Here is a 24280-nt window from a genome sequence, read left to right as displayed (position 1 = left end):
GGAAGCGGCTGTTTGAATGCCAGGTAAGTGCCCCTGGGCACACACAGACAGACTTAGGCCAGCCAGCGTGTACCATATGATCAGACCTCCGGTTTCTGGCGGGCATTTTTAGGTGCTGGTGCATGGTGATGAGTCTCACAGTCATAGCACACAGCCATAGTGTATCTCATAACTGTTGGGAAACAGGCCTAGGGAGAAGCCAGCCGGTGAAGAAAGAAAACAAAGGCTGTGCAGGTAAGAAAAGGGAGAAAGGCCGCCACAGCCCAGTTTTGTGTATTGGGCAGACCCTCCATCCGTAAACACATTTTGTCCAGTTTGCTAAAGCTCAGTCTAGTTCACTTGTAAAGTCTAGGGCTTTAACTGACTACAAGAAGTAGGAAACATGAATTTATACTTCAGCAACCCTGGGAACTTCAGCAGCAGTGGGCTGTCGGAAAGAAAACTAGAAACCTAAAAAACGTTCAAAGCTTGGGAGAAGATGGAGTCTGGAGAACGCGTTCCTGCGGTATCTGCAAGTGAAAGGGTCTTTTCTGATCAAACAGCTCCCATTACATCAGAGCTAAGGCTGTGAGAGCAGAGAGGTGGGGCAACTTCCCCAGCATCCCACAGCCTGAGGGGCTGGGGTCTAGAACCCTGATCTCCACTTCCCAGCTGCAAGGCTGAGCACAACCCCAAGGCTCTCTCGCTCAGTCAGCCAAGCGCAGGAGCCAGGCGCGGCTATCAGGCTAAATAAGCACGTGTTGCTAGGCTGGCGACAAATAACGCGGCTAATTCTTCTCGCCCCGCTGGTCCCTGCGCACAGGGGCAGTCGCGGGACCGCGCCCCAGAAGCAGCTGCAGAGGCCGAGGCCGCCCGGGAAGACACAGCCGGCCCAAGCTCGGGGTCCTCGCCCGCCGCGCCTTTCAGAGTTAATTAGCCCTCATGAATATGGATGCCACTGCCGATTTAATACGGTTGAGAGGTCATAACCTGACCTCGGCGAGGCGGGCAGAAAGAAAAGAGGACTTTTCTCAGCTCGCCTCCTAATTGAAAGGCTGAGTTGTAGACTGCGCGCTGTGGGTGTGATCGCGCCACCGCCCAGGCTCTGCACGCACAGGGAACAGTGGCTGGGGCCGCTGCCCGCGGCCACCGGGCTGTCCAGGAGCAGGGCCTAATTACCTACAGGTACGTGCGGGGCGGCCCGCCGAGCCTCCCACCGAAATATCGTTGCGATGCTATTGCACTGGAAATGGGTTCTGGACCCTTCCCTCTTCCACGATGGTTTTCATTTCCTGTAATTTGGAGCTGGAAGCGTTTATGGAACATCACATGGTCTTCGTTTACACAGGAAATCAGCTGCAGTTGTGAGAAGATACTGACTCACTTTTCTGCTTGTTTGTTTTTAAAAATCCTTTCCTCCTCCCACCCCACCTTACCCACCCACCCCCCCAAAAAAAAGAGGAAAAAGAGAAAAGACCAGCTTGTGACATTTACTTTTGAAATAGCTTTTTGATCCCAAGCCACTGTTCTCCAAAGTGGGCCGTGATTACAAGGGAAACGTAGTTTATTTCTGACACGTGGTAATCTCTCCATGTGAAGCTAGTCCAGAGCCAATAGATACTTTAGTTTTTCTCCAGCAAAGAAGCCAGCCTAGAAGGGCAGGGGCAGCCCGGGTGCACAGCTGCGCCTGCTGCGTCCCTTTGAGGGTGGGAACAGTTTCCCGAGGCTTGCAGGGCAGAGGCAGAGGTATCCTGCCAGACTGAACGTGAATCGGGCAGCCTTGGAGTTTAGTTTATACCACAGGCACTGCCAGCATCGAGCCCTAAAATCGCCGCCCACACCCAGACAATACCAAGTCTCCATCATCCAGCCACACTCCCCAAATCTGTTCTCAGCCTAGCCCCGAGACATCACCCCAGCCATCATCAGAGAACCGCCGGGCTCTAACAAAGATTGAGAATGACGTGGAAGGAATTACGATATGGTTTTCGATCTGCCTTCCGGCTGCCACCGACTCTATGCGCCCCCACCCTACTCACACGCCCCGCCCGCCCCCAAGCCTGCACTCTCCCTCTCGCCTCCCCCCACCCGGGGGTGGTTTTCAGCCTCTCACCCTCCACCCGCAGGTCTGAGGATAACCAGTGCTCCCTGGACAACAGCGCCACCTTGTGGCCAGTATCCCACCTCTTATCCCTTCTCTGGGGATCTGGAGAAGATGCCTTCAAACTTTAGGGGTGTCTGTGTCTGAGTTCAGCATAGCACTGGAGTTCCTGTCGAGAGCTGGAATGAGCTTATCTTCTTTCTTCTTCCTGAAATGATCTGAAAACACAGAGAAACGTGGCTCTTCATTTCCCTTTCCTAAACACCCCCAAATTACATAGCCATTCTTTTTAGTTAAGGCTTGACCCCCAATTAAATGATTCAGGCCCCTATTTTATGGTGAACTGGTGTGAGTAGGATTTCAGAGAGGGGAAAGAACAGAGACGGAGGGAGGCACAAGACAAACACTTTTAGTCTTTGAAGGACTGTGCTGCTCACTCCCTCCCTGGGACTAAGATGGCTCAGGGCTGGGGGGCAGGGGAGCATCTTGTGGGGATAGAGCCCTGCACATATTTCAGGGATGAAGAAAATGTCAAGTTTTCATTGGTTCTCCAGGACCTGTGTGGCTCTTGATGGCATGTGTCCCCAGCAGCTGAGACCCATTTCCCTGCAACTCAGACGGGTGACTCCAACCATCCTTCACCCTCTCTCCCAGTCCATAAACTCCAGCCAGCCATCTGTGTGAACATAAACTTAGTTGTTGATGGGCTCTCCATCAGACCTGCTGACAGTGGAGGGCAAAGGCTTCCTCCTGCAACCCTTTCAGCCTCCCAATATTAAATATTGTAACTTGACCTGCTCTTTGAAACCAAACATTAGCAAGGATGCCCATAAGCCATTGACTATTGAATCTCTCCTTCTAGGAGGTCATTCATCTGTGCCATGGACAAGCCACCTGAGGCTTTTCTGGGCTTCCAGGGTAGGGCAGGCAACGGTCCCCTCCAATACACACATGTCTGCAGCTGCTCCTGTCGTCATAGGAAGCTGGTGAAGAATCCTATTCCTTCCTGCAGGTGGGCTGTGTTCACTATTCCTAGCCTCCGATGACCCAGTGTTCCTCCCAGGAAACTGCGTGTGCCTTACTACCTAACTGATGAACTGTTTGGGTCAGCATAAAGGCTACTTGGCACTTCCTCAGCTTGCAGCCAGGGGATGAGAGTTTGTGTGGAGTGCTGGCTCCCTTTGTGCCCACTGCAATGCAATGAGGTGGAGTTTTGAAGGGCATGGTCTTGCTGTCATAGCCAGGAGCTCTCCTCTTCTGCCCACCCTCTGGAAATATGAATGTTATTGGTCTCTGTGGAGTGAGGTAAGGACATTTTAAACTTAATCACGTTGTGGTCTTCCTATAGTGCCTTTGGTTTTGAGTATGGTAAAGCAGTTCCCAGTGAATTATGTGTATAAGCACCTCAGTCCTCTTCAGGGACCATTTGGAGAATGGGAGGATTTTCTGAGGGAAGAGAAGACTGATGAAGAAAAGCAAATGGCTGAGAGCCTCTCCCTTGGAACGCTCAGACATTAGTAAATGTCCCTGGCCAGGATATCTCTTAAGGGCCTGAGCTGGCAGCCTCCACGTGGCCTCTCCTTTTGCCAGCGTGTGCTTTCTGGGAGAGTAGGCCATCCTGAGTTCCTGAACCTAGGGTTTTAGATCCTGGGCACAACTGTGCCTAAGTCTACCTTTTGATACGAATTCCTTCCTGTTGCATTCACAGTAGGGGAAGCCTCGTTGGAAACAAGCCAGAATGAGACATATAATGATGTTGTTTAGAGGCAACTGTGTCTTTCCGTGTTGTTGACAGTAAAATAAATTAGCATAATAAACATAATTTGCTCAAAAAAAAAAAAAAAGCTAAGGAAAAGCAGATGGTTAGTACATTCCTGTAGGACCTGTTGGTCCAAGTTTGCACGGATGTTTAGCGGTTTGTGTTGCCTGCGACAGATGCTCTCCCCGTTCCAGGTTTCCCTACATGATGGGAGGGGGCGGCCCCTCTCAGCAGGCAGTCTCCTCTGTGGGATTCCGTGCCTAGAAAGAGGTGCAGCCCCCCAACCCCGGCACATCAGGGTGCATGATAGGGCCAGCCCCAGCAGCAGGTTGGCCTCCCTGCTGTGCAGAGTCACAGCCTGCAAGCCTGCAAGCGGCCCTGGGCCATTAGCATTCAAGTCCTGCCTCCTGCCTTGAGTCCATCCTTTGTGCAGCGGGAACAAGAGAGCTTTCTTCCGGGGAGGATGGCGCCAAAATGTTCCAGCTTCTCCAGGCCAGCATCCAAAGGTTGGGGGGGGGGGGGGGGGGGCGTTTCTGCTCTTGTTCATGGAAGGGAAAAGTTGTTGTTGTTGTTTTCCTCAGAAGGCTGTGGTGCTTAGAGGGTCCTTTTCCTCTTTGCATTGGAAGTAAAAGGACCTGAGGGTCACTGCCATTGCAGGCCCACCCATGCCCTGCTTTTGCACTAGGCAGAGGCTCATTGGCAGTCTCTCATGATGCTGTGTTCTTTCCTGAGAACAGAGAGGAAAGCCAAGCAGAAAGAAGGCAGTAGGGAACTGCTCAGAAATGTTCACTGTACAAGGCGGCAGCTGGAAGGGCTGAGGGCTCCAGGCTGGGATCAAGGGGGAACTGGTCTCAGCTACGGTGCACCCTGCTGCTTCCTGGGCACTTCTGTGTGAATGTCTGGGTGATGGGTACTGGAGAGTCTGAAGATTCTCAAGAAGCTGTTTGGGGTGGAAAGCAGTGAGAGTTAAATAGAAAATAACCAGAACAAGGACATCCTGTCCTGGGGCAGCTTGCATCATCCCACAAATGTTAACACTAGAGTCAGCCAGAGTCTGGAACCCCAGAGATAGGTGAGCTTTCCCCTGCTGAACTGCTAGGTCATGGCATAACAGCTTACTTTGACAGCAGCATCCAAGGGGCAGGGGGGTCAGTGAGTCAGAAAGGACATTTATTTCCATCTGTGCACCCCAAGGGTCTTTTGAGCAGAACATGGACAAGCAGATATCTGTCCCAAGATTTGTCCCTCCCTGTTTCTTCTCTCTTCCCACTCACATTAGAGGTTTGGCTAAAGTTGGAAGTCGGTTTTGTTTTTGTTTATCATTCTCACACCAAATCCTTCAAAAAATGTTTTATCAGTGCTGAGTCCAGAAACCACACCAAGTTCATCTGCTGCTCTCTGTGGTGGTGGGGGGGGGTGTCTAGCTACCATCTTCTACGTGGTTCTCACAGACCCAGTGTTAGAATTTGCAGTTCTTCTGCTTAGAGCCTGTTTTTAGGAGCCAGGTTCTCTATGAAGCAGAAGATGAGACAGCATTGGTGAGGGTACGGTGCTGGGGTCAGTCAAGGAGAGCAGAGACAGGAGGTGACAAGGAGAAAGCATGCAGCCCAGAAGCATATGAGCCCTCTGAAGGAAAGGCAGAAGCTAGGTCGTCCGGAGAGCCTTGCTCAGCAGGGTAGCCAGGGATGGCCAGCCTAGTGGGAACTGGGTCCTTACCTCTCCCAACCCTGCACAGGCCAGTGGAGGCACAGTATAGTCTGGAGTCAGACATTATGAGTTCTTGTTGGCACTGGGGCTGGAGATTCCTGGTTCTCATTATATTTTCTCCAGAAAGCAGAGCTGAGCAATACACCTATGCCTGCCACCCTTACCAGGAGCCTGCCTTTGCTCTAGGTGGCACACACTGGTTCACCAAGCACAACCTATTTTGTAAGCACCCAGCCAGAGTACGCCAATCCCTGGACCCTAAGCTAAGCTTCTCCCAATGTTAGCGCTTTTTGTCTCTTTAGAACATGTCTCTTCAACTTCCAAAGTCTCTTGCTTCTTGTAGTTCAAGTCTCAGTTCAGATGTCCACAAAACTGGGCCTTCCAGTTCTGCCCCTTACCCCTCTCTTTGGGGGTGTCTCACTTCAGTTTGCACTGACATGTCCCTCCCCTGGCCTCTCTTCTAGTTTATATAAATATGAACTCTGTGATGCCTTTTAAAGATTCTGGACTGTTCTATCTTGGTTGCCACTTTGTCCCTAACACAATGCTTGGCACAGTAGTTATGTTAAAACAAATGAGTGAGTTTAAAAGGAATGTTAGTGTCAAAGTGATGGGTGGAGACCCCAAGGAAGGGATAGATACCTGTATTAGTTATGAGAGAGGCAAGGTGACCAGTCGGAGGAAGGACAGGGTTGGGGTAGGGGGTGTGGGCCTGGTCTTGACAGGTTTTGCCTGATGACCATGAGACCTCCTGTGGAGCCTTCTCAGGCACCTTGTCCTCTCACACATTCTCATACCTGATTCAGCTAATTGCGAGAGTAAAGGCTGAGGGGAACCAGCTTTCAGTGAAGCTGCCCCTGTTCCAGGAAGGATTCTACCCAGAGAGAGTCCTTGGGCAGGGAGTGGAATGCGTAACCAAGGTAACTGCAGGTGCACCCTGATAGTTGTGTCTCCAGATGGTTGTGTGGATGCGTCTTTGCAACTAGAACATTTACCCACACATGCAGCAAGTCGACTCTGAATCCTCAAAGACTTTGTATGATTATAATATTAGCTTTGATGACACCTACCCTTTTGTGAAGCACCTGAAAGGAAATTCCCCAGAGGGAAGATCTGGTCTGTCATGATTTGGGACAGAAAATATGACACCTGTAATCCCAGCTGCAAAATGCTATCTCCTTTATTGCAGTCATGAGCTCACAGCAGCTGCAGAGAGCTGCACTGGGGCCCAACAGCTAGGCATGGATGGAAGAAGGGTTCATAGGACTCCCCCTTCACTGATGAACTCTTGCTACTGGTAGATTCAGGGGAAAGTGGAGTGATTGCCTTCAGTTGCCAACCCACTGGTCACTCTGCCAGTCTCCTGTAAGTAGTCCCAATCCAGTGGTCACACAGATGGCTCTGGTTAAATTAAATGGTCCACAAAACAGAAAAAAAGGTATACACAGTGCAGAGCAGGGGATGACAGTAGGCATGGGGTTGGGGGGGGGGGGAGAGAATGAACCAACTTAGTAAAAAGAAAAGAAAAGGGGCAGTCGTTGAGACACAAAATGAACTTTCACCAGCCACCAATCTGCGGGTCCTTAACCTTAGGCTTCCTTCCCTCGAGAACCAAGAGCAGCGAACTTCTCTGTTGTTTATAAATCGCTCCATCTGCAGTATTTGGTGATAGCAACCCAACTGGATTAAAACACTGGTTTGTTCTGTGTCTTTGAGCAAGTCCTCAGTCTTTCTGAGCTCCTCCTCTAGCAGCACATGGAGGGGTATTTTTTGTTCTACGTCTACAGGAGAAAGGAGGAAGGTATACGGAGCATCTGTTCCCTGAGGAGAACATAGTACCACGTAGCAATCTTTCTTTCTCCTTGCTCCACAGCTGTCCCTGACCCTCTGCCACCGCCTCGACCCTCAAGGGAGTGGCATTTCAGAGTGGATGGTGGAGATAAGGAAGAAGCTCTCCCGGTGCCCAACCTGAGGTGCCACAGTGAGACAAGCTTTTCTAGAATGATTGATTCTTGGGTGGTTTTGTGGAGGCAGCAGGAGGGGGACCTGTGCACAGATCACCGTGATGCTTTCAAATGTTTCTAGTTGGTCTGTACATCCCCCTGAACAAGACATGCTTCCCTCCAGGACCCACACCTCACAAGTGCCTCAAACAGCCTGAAATGTCCTTATCTCAAATTCTCTTGAGTAGTGGAACTTGTACTCTATGTGCTGTTCTCCAGACGATTACAAAAATCTCAGCTGGGGCCTAGCAGCTGTTACCCAGATGTTCTGCATAGCAGCTGGAGCATTGTTTGGTATCAATAAACACCATCTCGTGTGAGAGCCAAGCTGGAAGTGGTGACAACTGCCATGAAGACCATTCTCAGGGAAGAGGAATAAGCCCAGAGGCTGAGTGGACCCTCCCTCCAGTGCGCATTGTCTGCTCTCACAACCCGCCGTGACTGAGGTGCTGAGTGTTAGCGGGTCCCAGGCTCAGATGTATATAACCAGTTTGCTGTTAGAGATGGATGTTCAGAGGTGCGTCTCACCTCTCAGTTTGTGGTTTCTAAGCCCTGCCTGAACCCTTTGTCACATTCCCCAGAGGTCTGAAGACATGGAACTCTGTGTGTTGACGAGATTGCTCACTAGTGCTGTGAGCTGGCTGCAGCCAGATTGAGAAGCAATAGATCTGCCTCCCCAGGATACAGGATAGGTTACTGTTCTGCTCTCAATTCTGCTAGACAATAAAAACTGCTGCAGTAACCAGCGGTTGTTTGGAAGATGATCAAGCAGTTCATGTGCCCACCAGCAGGGGGCGTTGAAGCCAGTGCTATTGTGTCAGCTCTCCATGGGACTTGAGCCTAGATGGGAATCAAAGACAATAGCCTAGCTTAGCTCTCATTTTGCAAGTGTAGAAGCAAGGACCTAAATAGTGACATACTGTGCCGTGTCACTTGGCCAGGTAATAGCTAAAACAGGTCCCCAAACTCCTGGTGCCAACATGTCCTTTCTTAGTCTGTCCATAGCTGTACCTGTCTTCTAAGTGAAAAAAAAAAAAAAAAAAAAAAAAAAAATCACTGTTTGCTAGTTAGCTCACCAGTAAGGAAAGGACAAAACTTCAACCAATAACTGACATTAAGAGTGAATCAGTAGAGAGTAGTATATTATCCCTGAAGCCTTGAGAGATATAGAAGATGACATAGGCTAAGCTCCATGGTCCTGTATCCCTAGGAGGGACAAGCCTGCCCTAAAGGCTGAGGTTCCAGGGCTTTCCTGGGTCTATTCTATATTATACCTGGATAAGCTAAGGGCATTTGTAAGTCTGGGTATCATGAGCTGCCCTGAATGCTGGGGCCTTCTAAGGACCACCTGCCCAGAGGTCATATGAGTCAGGGGTCAGGGATGGGCTCAGGTCACCATAGCACTCTTCCTTGATCCTCTTCTCCAGGAAAACAAGGAGACAACATGTTGTCCCACCTTCCAGCCTGACACACAGATTGTCTGTCCCCTTACCTCAGGTACCAGTCAGAGAGTTGGCCAGAGCCTTGAAATGTGCTACCCCAGCCTGTCCTCAGCTCCTGTAGAAGCTTTTTTTCCAAAGGCCATAATAAACACGCCACCAGAGGCCAAGTTATTCTCATGCAACCTCCATTGCCTCAGACCAGGTGACCAGGGACACACAAAGCCTGCCTCTCATGCACCCCCCCCCCCCCACACACACACCGAGGCGGCTGTAGGGGCCTCGGTGTGACCCCAGTTCCATTCTGCTTTACCTGGCAATCCTGGACACATCTTTTAAGAGTTATCTAGTGCAGCATCCTCTCCCCACACTGCGGTTGGGTGGCTACTGAAATATGCAGGTCAAACGTCTAGGAAAACTGTTCCAACTGCACAGCATCTGTGAACACATAAGGATCAATGGACAGCATTCCCCCTTTCCACATCTTCAGTGACAATGGTTTGTCAGGGCATGGCATGTGTGCCCACACACATATGTAAACATACACATAGTAACCAAAATGCCATTAAAATTTTAAATAGAATTTAGCTGAGTATTTAATACCTGGAATTCTGGAAGCTGAGACAGGAAGATTGTTATGTATTTGAAGCTAGCCTGGGCTATATAGTGAGTCCCAGTCCAGATTGGGGTATAACATAAGACCTTGTTGAAGAAAAACAAAAAGAATTTTAGGGCATTGAACACAACCCTCTTTGGTTGTCTGACCAAAAAAGAAATTTAATGGAATTGAACATTCATCCATGGATTCATGTATAATCCACAAGGTTTTAAATTTTGATTTATTTATTTGTTTTTAGGTTCAGGGTTTTGTTTTGTTTGTTTTTTAGATTGGTTTTCCCAGTTCTTCCCAAACCCTCTGCATCTCCTCATCCATCCTAGGCCACAGGCTTACTTTCTCTTATTAGACCACAAGCAGGCATCCAAGCAAACAACAACAATAATATAAAAACAAACAAAGCGAAAATAGGACAAAAAGGAATATACCAGTTTGAACTAGAAAGACAAATGCAGCATAAAACAAAAGAAACAGATTTCTATATAATGGAGCGATTGTGAGTGGGCTTGTATGTAACCCACAGTAGTTTTTAAATAATTGTATCAGTTTGTATAGACACAAGACAAAAGAAAAAGCAGGCTTTGAGCTTCAGAGTTCTAGAGCAGGAAATAATTTGAGGAGAGCAGCTGAAACACAACATTTCTGAGGGAAAAAAAAACAAAACAAACAAACAAACAAAAAAAAAAACAGTGAAGAACACCGGGAGTCACTTCCAAAGAGACTCTTACATCTTACTGGTTTTCAACTTGCCAAAGATGGGCCTTGCTGGTGCTTCCTTTTCCTTCTCTTGAATGGAGGGTGTTAATTGTAGTTCTCCTTCCCAATACCACAATTGGTGATGGGGGAAGTTGTAATTATACACGCATACACCACCACCACCAGCAGCAGCAGCAGCAGCCACTTGAGGCAGATTCCTGAAGAAATCTAAAGAGAAGCATATAGACTGACCAGATAGGAAAAGAGAGCAAGGAACTTGTGTTGTGACTGTAGTAGTTGCTCCTTGTGGGGAAATCAAGCAGTGTGGTTGATCCACTGTGGCCCCTGAGTAAGGACATGCATGGTGAGAGGAGAAAAACAGAGAGCTTGTGGTTTCCCTTCTGTGTGGTTCAATGGGCTCCTGAGACAAGCTCCAGAAGTAGCCTATAGCCTAGACTCAGTGGGGATTCCAGCTCCAGTGGACTTATCTTGGAGCTTCATGTCTGAAGGAGGAAGTATGATATAAAGGTGCCCTCAGGGTTGAGAAGACCTAGGCACAGGTCTGGTTGACCAGCACTGCGCTGCAATATCACTGCATTTCTCGTGTCACTCTCTGATTGTATCCAGACTAATCTGTTCTTCCATTCTAAAGATATGTTGACCTCTTCCTCAAAAAGGACAGTTTCAAACTGACAGTTAAACTAAGACACTGAGGTCAGGGTTGAGTGAACTCCACTGGATAGAAGGATGGCCATCTGTGGAAGAGCATCCTACATATGGAGAAACTCTGTGTCCCTGTTCTCTAACGGGTCTCTTTTCTAAGCTCTCCCTTTAGGTCACTGCACTGAGAGACTCAGGTGACACAGTCATCATCGCTTTGGATTAACTATAAAAAGTTCTCCTGTTCTTGTGCGTTTTACTTATTTCGAAGAAAGTAAAATATGTGTCCGTTTGAGGGCCTGGAACTAAAGCTTCCTTTTGGGAGCTCTCAAAAGCCTCGCCCCTAGTCATGGCTATGTGTGTGTGTGTGTGTCTATTTTGGAACCATGACATCAGAAACCTCCAGGGACAAAGAGAGGAAGGAGAGCGGCGAGGGCTAGGAGGAGCTGGCCCAGAGTCTAGTTTCTACTTTCTCTGTATAACTTTTTCCAAACTGAGCAAATGCCATTCTATAGAAATTTCAAGTATTTTCCGAGTGGTGTTCCAGGCAGAGCCAAGCCTGTGTTTCTGAGAACATACGTAGCCCAGTCTACAGGGTAGATATCAGCTCTGGCAAGCTTCCTGATGTTAATAGAGGTTCAGGTTTCAATTGGAACTGTAGAGGGGATAGTGTGGGCTCTAGTGTAGTCAGGAGACAACACAGTACATTGTTCTCCTAGCTGATGAAGTCCAGGAAAGCAAGCTGACATCTTAAAGCAAGTATTTTTGCTTAAAATGAGGAGTGGACTACTCATACTGATAACCCTGGGTAGCTGTTGTTCAGGGCCCTGAGCACTGTACACACAAACAGGATGGCCTCTAGGAACATTGGACCACTCTTTGTTGCTTTTAGGTTTCAGATCATTTCAGGAAGTAGCTGTCTCTCAGGGTTGGAGCAGAGTAAGATTGTAAGCGCCCGGACCCTGTGTGGGCTGTGGGTCCTCCAAGGGCTTCTGGGTCCCTGTAACAATGCTTCAGGCAGACAGTGTGTCCTACCTGAAGCAAGGGGAAAAGGCAAGTCTCTGGGGAGAAGATACCTCTCCTCAATGTGTGAGTAAGAAGCAAAGAAGCAGCAACAGACCTCTTGTTTGTGAACAGAAAGGCTACAGCTTGGTCCTCCCGGGCTGCGTTTCAGAAAAGGCTGAAAAGGTAAGAGCCTGAGCCTGACACCCTAAGGCTTGGGAGTTAAAGGCAAGAGGATTGTGAGTTTAAGATTATTCTCAGCTACATAGAGAGTTCAAAGCTACACTGGGGCACAGGAGATCTCCCACTCCCCGCCCCCCCCAAAAGAATATTTTTCATAACAATCAAAAATGCTCATTTTTCACGTTAAATCTTGCCCAGCTGGTCTAATGGAGAGTTTTGATGCCTTCATGTGTTCTCAGTTGTTCTCTCAGCATTCTCTGCAACCCAGTTCCAGCAGCGTCCCCTCCTCTGCAAAGCCCCGTCATCTGAGATGGAAGCTACAGCTTCGGAACAGTGCTCAGATGAGTCGGCTCAGCTCCAGGAGACTTCCGATGCAGAATGTTCTTTAACCACAGAGAAAATGTGCCCAGGACAAGCTGCACCTCCCTACACCACGTAGACTACAGGGGAGCCTCTCTATGTCATGCAGGCTGCAGGGGAGCCCATCTCTTTACCTCTTTCCCCATCTAGGGGCACACTAAGAAGGTGTAGAACTATACTTCTCTTTAGGAGCCAAAGGAGACTATGGGTCAGATTCTGTCATGGGCAGCTCTAGACTCATTCAGCCTGCCAAGTCTGCTCACTTTGTCCAGCCTGGTCTTCTGAACTTTGCCTCTGGACCCTGACTTTTGAATCCATTGAATACTCAAAACCAGAGTGTCATTTCAATCTTGATCTCTCTGGTGGCATATTAAGTATTTTATGTAATAGGTTTATCCTGAAAGTGATTTTTCAAGTAGGACTTGGAAGAGATACTTTGTAGTTGGAATGTTAGGGAATCTTCAGATTTCATACACATATGCAGAGGCACATACACACACATAGTGTACTTTTTAAAATAATATATTAATTAAGAAATCTTTAAAAGTCTCTAATGTGTCCCTTTCCCATGCTGTCCCTGGCTCATGAGCAAAATGATCAAAGAGCTTGAGTGGCAGCTTCCCAGATCACCCCACACAGGACAATGATGAAGCAGCCTTGGGACAGCTTGCTAAGACCCATAGTCATGTACATAACTCTGAATAGTGAATTTGGAAGCTGCTCAACAGGATCTATGTACTTAATGTCAAGACAGGGGGTAAGCAGAGGAGAACGTGTCCACCAGGCTGGTGACCCCAGGTCTGTACTTACCTAAGCACACCACTGGCCACATCACTGCATGGTCTGTGTGTGTATATAGGTGTGTGAATGTGTTTGCATATGTGTGTATGTATGTATATGTGCATTTGTATGTATATGTACATTGTGTGTGCATGCGTGTGCATATCAGAGAGCATGAGAGGCTGCTTTCACTCAGGGTGATTTATGTTTCTTTTTCTTTAGGAACCATTAAGAAACAAAGTAAAAAAAAAAAAAAAATCTCCTGTAAGCTTTTTAGACTCCTGGAAAAACCCTTTGCTGAGGGTTGCTGAATCCGAGAAAGGTTTGAGTGAGCTGGAAACCACATTTCCAGAACTCTTTCTTTCCTAGGGTGTGTTCAGGTGCTCATGGCTTCCCAAGAGGCCTTGATCTAGCAGGATACCACCCCTGGTAGTCAGCCAAATAAAACAACCCAAACTGGGTTTGTGTTGTCTGCCAGTTCAATGAAACCCACAGATGGCACAGAAAAAGCTGTGTCACCCAGGAATGAATTCTCCTCATCTCTAATTACAAAGAAAGAAAAGTCACTGGAAAAAACATAATGAATGGCTTGAAATGTCACACAGAACCCCAAACCACTACCTCACTTTGAAGGCATTTCCAACTGTAACCTGGTGTGAGAGGTGGCACATGCTCACCTGGTACACTGTACTCCATGTAAGTGCCCTGCTGAGCTAGTAGGAGCTCGAACTACACAGGTAAGACGCTCTGGAAAACAAGGCAGAGATTCTAAGGCTGTTGGTTTGGCCAGGGTAAAAAAATTCCCAGTGTGTCTGGTTCTGGGTCCATTATTCACAGCAACTACGGATGCCACCCGGCTGCCCTTCTGGACCTCAAATGCCTTACCTGATGCCTACAGAGACAGATGGATGTGAAGAGGCTTTCCCTTATCTCTCTGGTTGATTTTGGCTTCTGGGCAGTACAAAAAGACCTGTGATAACAGGACAATTATGGCCTCAAACTCCCCAGACACATAAAATCCCAGCTTCACAGAATCCTCCGTCTGCTGTTGTCTCTACGTTAACATGGTTGCATAGCCCTTAGGAGGCACAGGTAGCTGAACAGGTAGTTCCATGTCTGCTGTATGTATGACAGGAGAACCTTCAAGTCAATAAGAGCCAACTGTCACCAGCACGAATCCTTAGGCAGTAGATGATCATGTATCATTTTCTAAGACAGGCCAGGCTTACTGCCCAGAGAGCCACAGTGATCTTTCTGGCTTTGCTTCTCCAGCACTGGAATTACAAACCTACAAATCATAGCTGGCTAAACAAACAAACAAGTAAGCAAACAAACAAACAAACAAATGTAGATTCTGGGAACTAAACTCATGTTCATACATTTATGAGGCAAACACTTTCCCAGTGGAGCGACCTCCTAAGCCCTGGTAGATGCCCACCAGGTACTCTATGTACTGTCATGTGTACTCTCTATGACATTACATCCATCCTTTCCCACGCACTGCTTCTCTGCAGTGTGACTTGTTTATTATCCTGGTCACCTGTTGGCATCTGCTGGGATTATTTATGTGCAAGGCCAATTTGTTTCTCACAGTTTTGGAGCCTGAGAAGTCCAGGTAAAGATTCTGCAGATTTGATGTCCCTGGGTTGTAGAGATGGCAGCCATGTCCTCACCTAGTTCCCTCTCTGGAGTCTCTCTTGCAAGGGGTATCATGTTTGGGGAATGATTAGTCACCCATGTTAGCCTGTCACTATAATGAACACCTGTGGGAACCAACTTAGAGATGGAGAATGTTGATTCCACCCCTCTTAAGAGTCCCCCCAATGACCTAAACCGTCTTTTAGACCCCACCTCCTCAGAGTTTCACCAGCAAGCAGCACCCTGGAAACCTTTAGGGGTTGTGTTAGGTCCAGACATTCAGAACCATCTCCCAAATATCCCACCGACTAACGCAATTACCTGGGGAACTAGAATTTCAACCTGAGAATTTGGAAGAGTCAAACCTTTGCTCTCTCTGTGGACAATGTCTTGCCCACATCTGTCACCTGTTCCCAACTACCTCAGCCCTGTGCTGCCTCTGCAGTTTGAAGATAAGCAACAATTGCAGGATGAAGCACACCCACCAGCTTCCAGAAAGCTGTCAAGGTGACTCATAAGATATATAAAATATAGCCAGCTGGGAGAAATTATTTTCTGGCTAAATGAATCTACTTCCTTAAGATCTGATGATGTTGATATGCCGATGATCCCCCCTCATACAAATATACACAGAAGGAAACAGCCCTGAGAATTTATTCCTGGGTGAGAAAGCCAACGATCTGGTACCTTGTATTTAGTTACATGGAGACTCATAATGTTCTCCAGTTTCCTATGTGTATTTCATTATGCACCTTGAGGTATTTGAACTTGAAGGCGACACCCCCAGTAGTGGTTTTATTCACCAAGAGGTACCCAGTACTAGACCAAGCCTGCATAAGATATGCAATACAGACATTGGTCTGCTCCATGCCCAGCCCTGAAGATGGAAGTCTCTAGTAAATGCTAGGGAGTACCCGGAGGTCCCCACGTCTTTTTCCCCATGTTGGGGACCAGCAAAACTATAAGGCTTTTGGAAGTGTTATAGTGTTTAATGGTAGATCCTCATTTTCTATACCCGGGAGAGATCAGATTCCAAGCTAAGTCTGCTCAGTATGAATGGAGGAGGATTTACTGGGAAAGTAAGAGGTAGATCACAGCATCTGTGGGACTCACTGGGAGCCAAGCACATGACATTCAGGCAGTTGGGCAGCAGAGTGACCCTTTGGGGACAATCCCAGGTACTGCTGTGATGTCCTACCAGCAGGTCCTGGTCACAGCCTTTAATCCCTTCAAAGCTGTGGCTATGACTATTCTGTCAAGAGTTGAGGCCTGGGGTTTCCACCCATGTCTTGAGAAGCCACGTTAATGAGTTTCTGTAAGCTTTCCTGTTATATCTTGCACTGCCCCCAGGGACTTACACCTGACTCTAGCCAGTGGTGAGGAAATGAAGAGAAGCCAACACAGGCAGATACACAGAAAAGCTGGGGTCTCTGATGGAGAAACCTCATTACTCTGGAAGCTCAGTATGTTTGTTATGCAGAGTTGAACAGGAGGCAGGGTTGTGGCATACAGCTGAACAAAGAGGTCGGGTTATTACATACAGCTGAGCAATGAGAGGGAAATTGTTGCACATGGATAAACAGGAGTCGGGGTATATAGCATGTTGCTTGATCATGGGGACAAGCTTACTAATCTCTGTAGGAGTCTCTGTAGGAAAACAGTTTTCAGGCCAAATATACAGGGGGAGAAAGCTATGGGGGACATTTTTACACACACTGTTGATACTCAAACATTGCCATTTGTTGTGTATAGAAAGTTTCTGTGAAGCCTGGTCCTTGTTTGTGCACCAGCAATCCTGAGAGAAACTTCAGAGGGAGTCAGCTACTAGATAGTTCCACTAGTCTTTCACTCCTATGGGGGGCGGGGGGGAGGAGGCCAATTTGCATACCAGGACCACTAGACACCTCCACCAGAATTTCCTCTAGCTTTGCCCTGCCCAGGCAGAGTTCACCATCTTTTGGGTCTCAAAGGTTGTGTTCATGTCCCATGTTGGGTGCCACCTGTAAAGTGTGTGTGTGTGTGTGTGTGTGTGTGTGTGTGTGTGTGTGTGTGTGTGTGTGTGTAAGGAGGAGGTTTCTTAATTTTTTTTCTTTTAATGTCTCCTTATCTTACAACCAGTAACCAGCTCTCTTAGCTCCCTGCCAGCCCTCCTCCCAGTTCCCAGCTCAGCCCCTTCAAGGTTTTCTCCCAACTGTTTCTCCCTTAGTTCCCCAGCGATGTGCTTGAATAGCCTCTTCTCCCAGTTTCCCCAATACTAGCAGCTCCAAACTGTAAGGACTGTTCTAGCCTATCTGCTCAGCTCAGCAGTCACCAAATTCTCTTCTCACTCTGCTAGCCCATTCACTTTGAGTTGTCTTCTAACAATATATTTTCTGGCTCAACTGTCTTCTCTTCTTCCTCTGCTGGCCCAGTGCTCTTTCTCTGCCTCAGCTGACTTTTTTATATCCTCCCCTGTTTCCAGAAACCCAATCTGATGACTATGTTGGATACGTATATGAATGAATGACTTCAATGGTGCTTGGTAGGTACAAGACTGTATTTAGGACTATTTACCCAAACAGTCTGGCTATAGATATGACTCAGTGAGTTGAGGCACTAGTGTTGCCAAGTTGGACAATCTGAGTTCAATTTCTGGGACCCACATGGTTGAAGAAGAGATCTGAGTTCCACAAATTGCCCTTTGACCTTTATGTGTATTCTGTGGCATAGGCACATCCCTACTTCTCCTCAGCACAAAATAAATGTGATTTTAAAATGATTTTGTGAGTGTTTTATCTGTATGTATGTCTGTGCACCACATATGTGCAGTTCTTACAGAAACCAGAAGAGGGCATCAAACCCCTTTGGGACTGGAATTACAGTTCCTAAGCGCAGCCTTCAAGGTGCTAGAAATCAAACCTGGGTCCCCTGAAAAAGGACCCAGGCAGTGTTCTTAACTACTGAGCCATCTATCCAGCCCCCATAAAATATAATTCAAAAACTAAAAATAAGTTCTCCACCTACAGCCAAGTAGCAGAAGTGTCTGGAAAGACTAGTGGTTCTTTCGGAGACCAGAAAGCTTCCACCCTTGATTAGACCCCCAAGCCCACTACAGTTTCAAACCAGGGCCCAAGCAAAAGGTAGATCTGAGGGCAGCTAACCTGGGAGAAGCCAGTAGCAAGATGGGTGGCTGCTGGCTGGCAGCCCTCTGTCAGGGGTTGTGGAACGGCTTGGGCCTCTTAATTTTGCTGGAAACTCCTTGCATGCTTTGTAGCCATGAGTGACTGACAGACCTCAGAGAGATTTAGGGTCAATATTATTTGTGAGAGCAATCATTTGCAAGGGCCCCAATTAACAATTTCTGTAGATAAATAAGGCTGTTTTGTTGATGCTGAGCTGGATGATTCAGAGGAGTTGAGTAGAAACAATCCCAGTACAATCTACTCATTTACACACACATACACACACACAACACACACACCACACACAACACACACAACACACACACACCACACATACCACACACATGCACCACACACACCACATACACACACTCACATACTCAAATACCACACACACACACCACACACATACCACACACACAATACACACATACAACACACACATATACACACATACCATACACACAATACACACACACAACACACATATATACACACAACACACACACACCACACACACACCACACATACCACACACATGCACCACACACACCACATACACACACTCACATAATCAAATACCACACACACACACCACACACATACCACACACACAATACACACATACAACACACACATATACACACATACCATACACACAATACACACACACAACACACATATATACACACAACACACACACAACACACACACACCACACATACCACACATACACCACACACACACACTCACATACTCAAATACCACACACACACACACCACATACCACACACATATACACACATACCATACACACAATACACACACACAACACACATATATACACATACCACACACACACCACACACACACCACACATACACCACACAGACATACCACACAGACACACCACACACACACACACACTCACATACTCAAATACCACACACCACACACACACACACACACACACACACACACACACACTCACCACACACACATACACATACTCATACACCACACACATCACACACATACCACTCACATACACACACACCACACACACACATATCCCACATACACTCACACACTTACACACCATACAGATACATACACATACACTCAGATGGTGAAAGCAAGCAGTGCTCATAGCCGTCTCTCCTTTGGTGACCACCTCCTTCATTTGGGGAAGACAGTGAGTCACACACTTCCCCAGATAGTTCTGTGTTAATGCTTTCAGGGAGCAGCCAGTCACAACCAGATTTGGAGTCTGACTAGATAAGGGTCTTTCATCCACTTCAACTTGGTGTGTGTGTGTGTGTGTGTGTGTGTGTGTGTGTGTGTGAACAATTTTGTGTCCTGTTCCTCAGAAGACAAGATCCACATTTGTGTTTTGAAACAAGAGCTCCGAATTGGCCTGGAACCCAGTGACTTGGGTAGGCTGTCTAGTGAGACCAGAATTTCTTAAATTCTGTGAGTCTTGATAGCTCTGGCCCAGGGAATGAAGAAGTAAGCCTCAGCCTCCTTAAAGTCCCAGGCCAGAGACAAGGCTAAGCACCCTTGCTCCTGGTTCTCTTTGTGCTCTGGCCATGGCTGCCTCCCAAGAGGTGCTAAAGAGTCCCGTGGGCTCTCCAGGCTTGGTTGGGCTCCCTGGCCTGATTTCACAACCGGCCCTAACCCACCTGTTCTTTGTGCCTGTTTCCCAAATGCCTGGGTGTACAGAGGAGAGGGTTCTCCTACAGAGGGTAGGGGACAATCCTAGGCCGCAGGCAGCACAGCTGGAGTTCATCTTGTGAAAGCCTGGGGCAAGCAAGGAGTGGAAAGTTGTTCCCTGTCGACCCTGGGCAGTCTGCCCCACGCCTTCTCTACTCTTTACAGGTTTTTCCTTTCTATTTGCTTCTTGGGAAAGTAACTTGATGCTCACCCATCCAACCCAAGGTGAGGGGTTGAAACTCTAGCAGAGGCCCATGGAAACAGGAACAGAAATTAAACATCTAGAGATGCTCTCCCACTTGCCGCTGTGGCCCCTCCCACGCAAGCCGCAGCTGGAATGCAGCGCACACCCTGCTGCAGCTGGGATCTATAGAGTGACCTCATGTTAACCCATTGCCTCCACAAGCTGGGATTTCCTGAACACAAACCACTCTTTTTTTTTTTTCTTCACCTTTCCTCCCTGAGTCTATAGGAAAAGGATTGGTGTGGATAGAGAGGCCAGTTTGGTTAGCAGCCTTCCCAGAACTCAAAAAGGCAGACATAGAACGGAGTATGTGCTTACTGTTCCTGGCAGGTACGCCATGGCCTCTGTGTTCCAGCCCAGCACAGTCCCTTGGCCTCGAGCCTCTGGAAAACAAACCTGAACAGCACTGACCCCCACCGTCCCTCTCCGAAGCATGAAGTAAACAAGGCAGCCTTGGCCTGCAGGCCTGGGACTCTCTATCCCCCATGGAGTGCACTGGCTGGTGCATACTTGTGTGTGTGTGTGTGTGTGTGTGTGTGATATGTGTCTCTGTGTGTGCATACATGTGTGTGTGTGCGTGTGTGATGTGTGTGTATATGTGCGTGTGTGATATGTGTGATGTGTGTGTGATGTGTGAGTGTCTCTGTGTGTGCATACATGTGTGTGTGCTGTGTGTGATATGTGTGTATGATGTGTGAGTGTGTGTGATGTATGTATGGTGTATGAGTGTGTGCGTGTTTATGTGTGATGTGTGAGTGTGTGTGCTGCTTCTGCAAGGCCAAAGCAGAGGGACCTGAGTGTGTGCACAGGCTGGGGTGGGCCCTCTGAAGCTGAGCACAGCAGGCCAACCTCAGTCAGAGTTCTATGACTCTTGTCCCCTCCTAGGAGAATGGGCCACACCCAGAGGCTGGCTGCTGGCGAGACTAAAGGAATGAATCTATGGGAAAGTTTTCAATCAAGGACCAGCCAGTGAAGGTGAGTGCTGCCCATCCTAATGACCCCAGCTTGATCCTTGGAACCCACATTGTGGAAGTGGAGGGCCAACTCCTACCAGTTGTCCTCTGAACCCCAGATGTGCCACGGCAAGTGGGTACATATGTACATATGTGTATGTGTAACTGTAATAAAAATGTTTTTTTTTTTTTTAAAGTTGCAAGTCCTATATTTACCCTAACCAATGAATCCATTTCTCTATCTGCTCACAGGGTCACAGAGGGTTAGGTGCCTACACATGGAGGAGGAACACCCCTAACTCGGGGTGGGACACACAGATTACATACTGTGGAAGCTCCTGTTGCCTGCCTGGATTCTTCCAAGCCTCCCCGCTGTCAATCCCTGAAAGGCCTTTCGTGAATGAGTGCATGTGTGCATGCGTGCATGCATGCGTGCGTGCATAACCCGATTGAGTAAGAGTTACCAGTACTTCTTGATGAGCTGCATATGTTCAGAGCAGAGCCCAGCCCTGTGTGGCTTGCCCTGGATTTATTGTTGCCTGTTTGTTCTGCTTCTTTGAGCAGAGCCCATCCCAGCCTATATACCAGGCTGGCCTCAAACACTGATCTTCCCACCTTGGTCTCCTGAGTGTTGGGATTGCTGGTCTATGCCACCACTCCAGGTTTCCTGCCTCCTTTTTCCCCCCTCCAACTCTTCTACGATGGAGCTTGGTGCTTATTTTCCCTAGATCTGCCAGTATGATAGGGTGACCAGAACAGTGCTGGGACCGTTCCTTCCATTATCAGGGGTTGCCACGGCTGGAGGAAAGACAGCAAAGGCCATGGCCCTCACCTGTCAGACAGAAGTTGGGGATAAAATGCTGGGGGCCTAGGTGTCCCCGTGCGAACAGGCCTCTGTGTGGAGAGAAGGGCAGAGCAAGGTGAACTGGGCCAGGGTGAAAAGGAAGGTTAGCAGCTAGAAGAAGCAGAGAGGGAACTCAGGGAAGATGGAGACATGCTCCCTGGACCGGAGGATGGAGGCCTCCAGAGATACTCCAAAGGCTGTGACCATGGGTTCCAGGAAATAAACAGGACACCTTTGTGCTGCACCAGGTCTTCCTTCCCAGAAGGGATGCTTTCAGTCTGAGACCTTGTACAGGCTGCTTCCCTCCAGGGCAAGAGTCCTAAGATGTTGGTGGGTTAAGAGATGGGCATGGGGAGCCTGTCACCATATCTACGTCACCCCAAGGCTCAACAGAGTAAAGAACAGAGTGAGAGAACAGAGACTGTAAGACAGAAATGGAGACACAGAGGGGCGGGTTGGAGGGAAAGGGAGAGGAAGAGGGAGGGGGAGGGGAAGGGGAGGGGGAGGGAGGGAGGGAGGGAGAGGGGGAGGGGGAGAGGAGGGGGAGGGAGGGAGGTAGACAGGTGCTCACTTAGCCCTGGCCTTCACTTGCCTGTAAGCATAATAACAGCTTAGATTTATGGAGAGGCCTGGGAGGGCCTACAAGAAGGGTAAGAGGCAGGCAGGGAGAAGGCAGTCCAGCTGAGCTTATAAATGCCATGGAGAATTCTAGGCCCCAGGCAGCTTTAGGCCCTGGAGTAGCTGAAGGGTAGACTCCATCTCTATGGAGCCTGGGACAACAGGAGAGAGCCACAGAGGCCAGATGCCAGCTACCCCGAAGTCAACATGCCTTAGACATACCAGGTCTGTATTTTCTGTGCACAGGAGTAGGCTGCAGGATACCTCAGACCTGAGCCCTTACTCATTCTTAGCAGAAGAGAGGGGGAGAATACTGAATTCCCAACTCTTCCCTGGTGCCACTCAGCCCAGCTTTCCTACTTCATGGACCACAGACCATTTATGCCTGATAAATAAGGGATGGTGTTTGTATACAACGGTGTTTTTGTCAAAAAAGATACATCCAGCTGTAAGCCTCACCTTCTGCTGTGGTGGGCAGGAGGCAGGATGTGGGGAGCACAGAAACCATTTTGTACTCAACAACAATTGTAGTAGGGCTGACAAAGTCAGAGCTGGTCTGGTTGTGAGTGTCGGCAGTCAGAGCCTGGTGGGGAGTAGGCAGGGCTTGGAAAATAGCCAAGGGCTGCCTTGTGCGGTCCCTCACAGGTACCCAGCTGCCCTGGCTGAAGAGGGAGAGGCCCTGCCTGTGTTACCCCTATCTACCAAGGAGGGTGCAACCCCAGTTTTACCTAGGGACAGTGCAAGGACATGTTGCTTTGTCCCTGGGAGTCACCCAATTTGTCCTGCAGAAGGCAGGCCTCACTGGTGGGCTAAATCCTGCCTGCAGGTGCAGGGCCTCGTACTGAGCTGGACTGATGAGGGCGGCTTTTCCGAGTGGTACAGGAATGGGCAGGCGCCCTCCTGCATGCTACACTATAGAGTTCCCGAGAGCTTTGTCACTAGATCTCAGGGCAGGAGATGCCTCAGGCTGCCTGCTGGGGCCAGATAACACAGGCTCCCTGCCACAGTCAGGCTTAACTGTCTCTAGCTGTCACATCCTCCAGACTAGCAGCCTCTGGAAGACTCTGCCCTCCCCCACTAAGAATCTCAGCCTTGCCCTCCCCAGCGCTTGTCAGTGTGGCAAATGCCTCCAGCTCCTGAAGGCTAGCACAGAACTGCCCTAAGAGGCCAGACTAAGGCTGTGGAACCCTATCTATTCATTATGCAATTTCGTCCTGAATTGGCAAGGGGCAGTCTGACTAAAAAAAAAAAAAAAAAAAAAAAAAAAAAAAAAAAAAAAAAAAAAAAAGATGGGAGCTTTCTGAGGCTCAACACACCATCAACCTTGGCAGGCTTTGATGTGTCTTAAGTGGACTCATAGGAAAAGGCCTACCTGCCAGCCTGCACTTGCTTCTTCTGGTTGCTCTCGGTGGGCGTTACCAGAATGTTCCATCAGCTGTTAACAGGGGGCTTTGAGGTTGAGCAAGCAGGGGTCCGGCCAAAGGGACGTTCTGATCAACTTGGTCCAGTGTGCTGAGGCCTGGCTGTCTGAAGCCAGTGTCTTTCTCCAGCTGGTGGGCTGGCTTCCTGACTGAGCCTGAAGCCCCCTCTGCTGGTAGCCTGCCTCCACTGCATCCTAAAGAGGACCCAATCAGGGTAGCCACTCAGCACCTGCACCACAGAAGGTACTGTGACTTCCACCTGCACCACGGAAGGTAATGTAACTTCCAGTTACTTTTCCTCCGTGCTCTAGGAGGATGAGGATGGAAACTCAAAAACAGATAACTAACACAGCCTTTCCCACACTGCCTTTTTCTTCTTTTGAAGACAGATTGTTTCTAGGTA

The 24280-nt window shown here is 48.4% G+C and overlaps 2 long non-coding RNA genes across 2 annotated transcripts; one reads left to right on the top strand and one right to left on the bottom strand.

Annotated features, from left to right (window-relative positions):
- Window positions 1–1000: 1000 nt before the first annotated feature.
- LOC143443379 (uncharacterized) lies at window positions 1001–24001 on the bottom strand. Its single transcript, XR_013112323.1, has 6 exons — window positions 23829–24001; window positions 10333–10528; window positions 9302–9426; window positions 3754–4779; window positions 2164–2298; window positions 1001–1335 (listed from the first exon to the last, which is right to left on the bottom strand). It is a non-coding gene; the product is annotated as an uncharacterized LOC143443379 (long non-coding RNA).
- Window positions 2826–8291, top strand: LOC143443380 (uncharacterized). The gene is made up of 2 exons (XR_013112324.1): window positions 2826–3092; window positions 7420–8291. It is a non-coding gene; the product is annotated as an uncharacterized LOC143443380 (long non-coding RNA).
- Window positions 24002–24280: the final 279 nt, after the last annotated feature.

The sequence above is a fragment of the Arvicanthis niloticus genome, chromosome 8 (genome assembly GCF_011762505.2).
Source record: "Arvicanthis niloticus isolate mArvNil1 chromosome 8, mArvNil1.pat.X, whole genome shotgun sequence".
In the NCBI taxonomy this organism is placed as follows: Eukaryota; Metazoa; Chordata; class Mammalia; order Rodentia; family Muridae; genus Arvicanthis; species Arvicanthis niloticus.
Note: the sequence above shows the minus strand (reverse complement) of the source record. Positions and strands in the feature narration are given on the sequence as shown.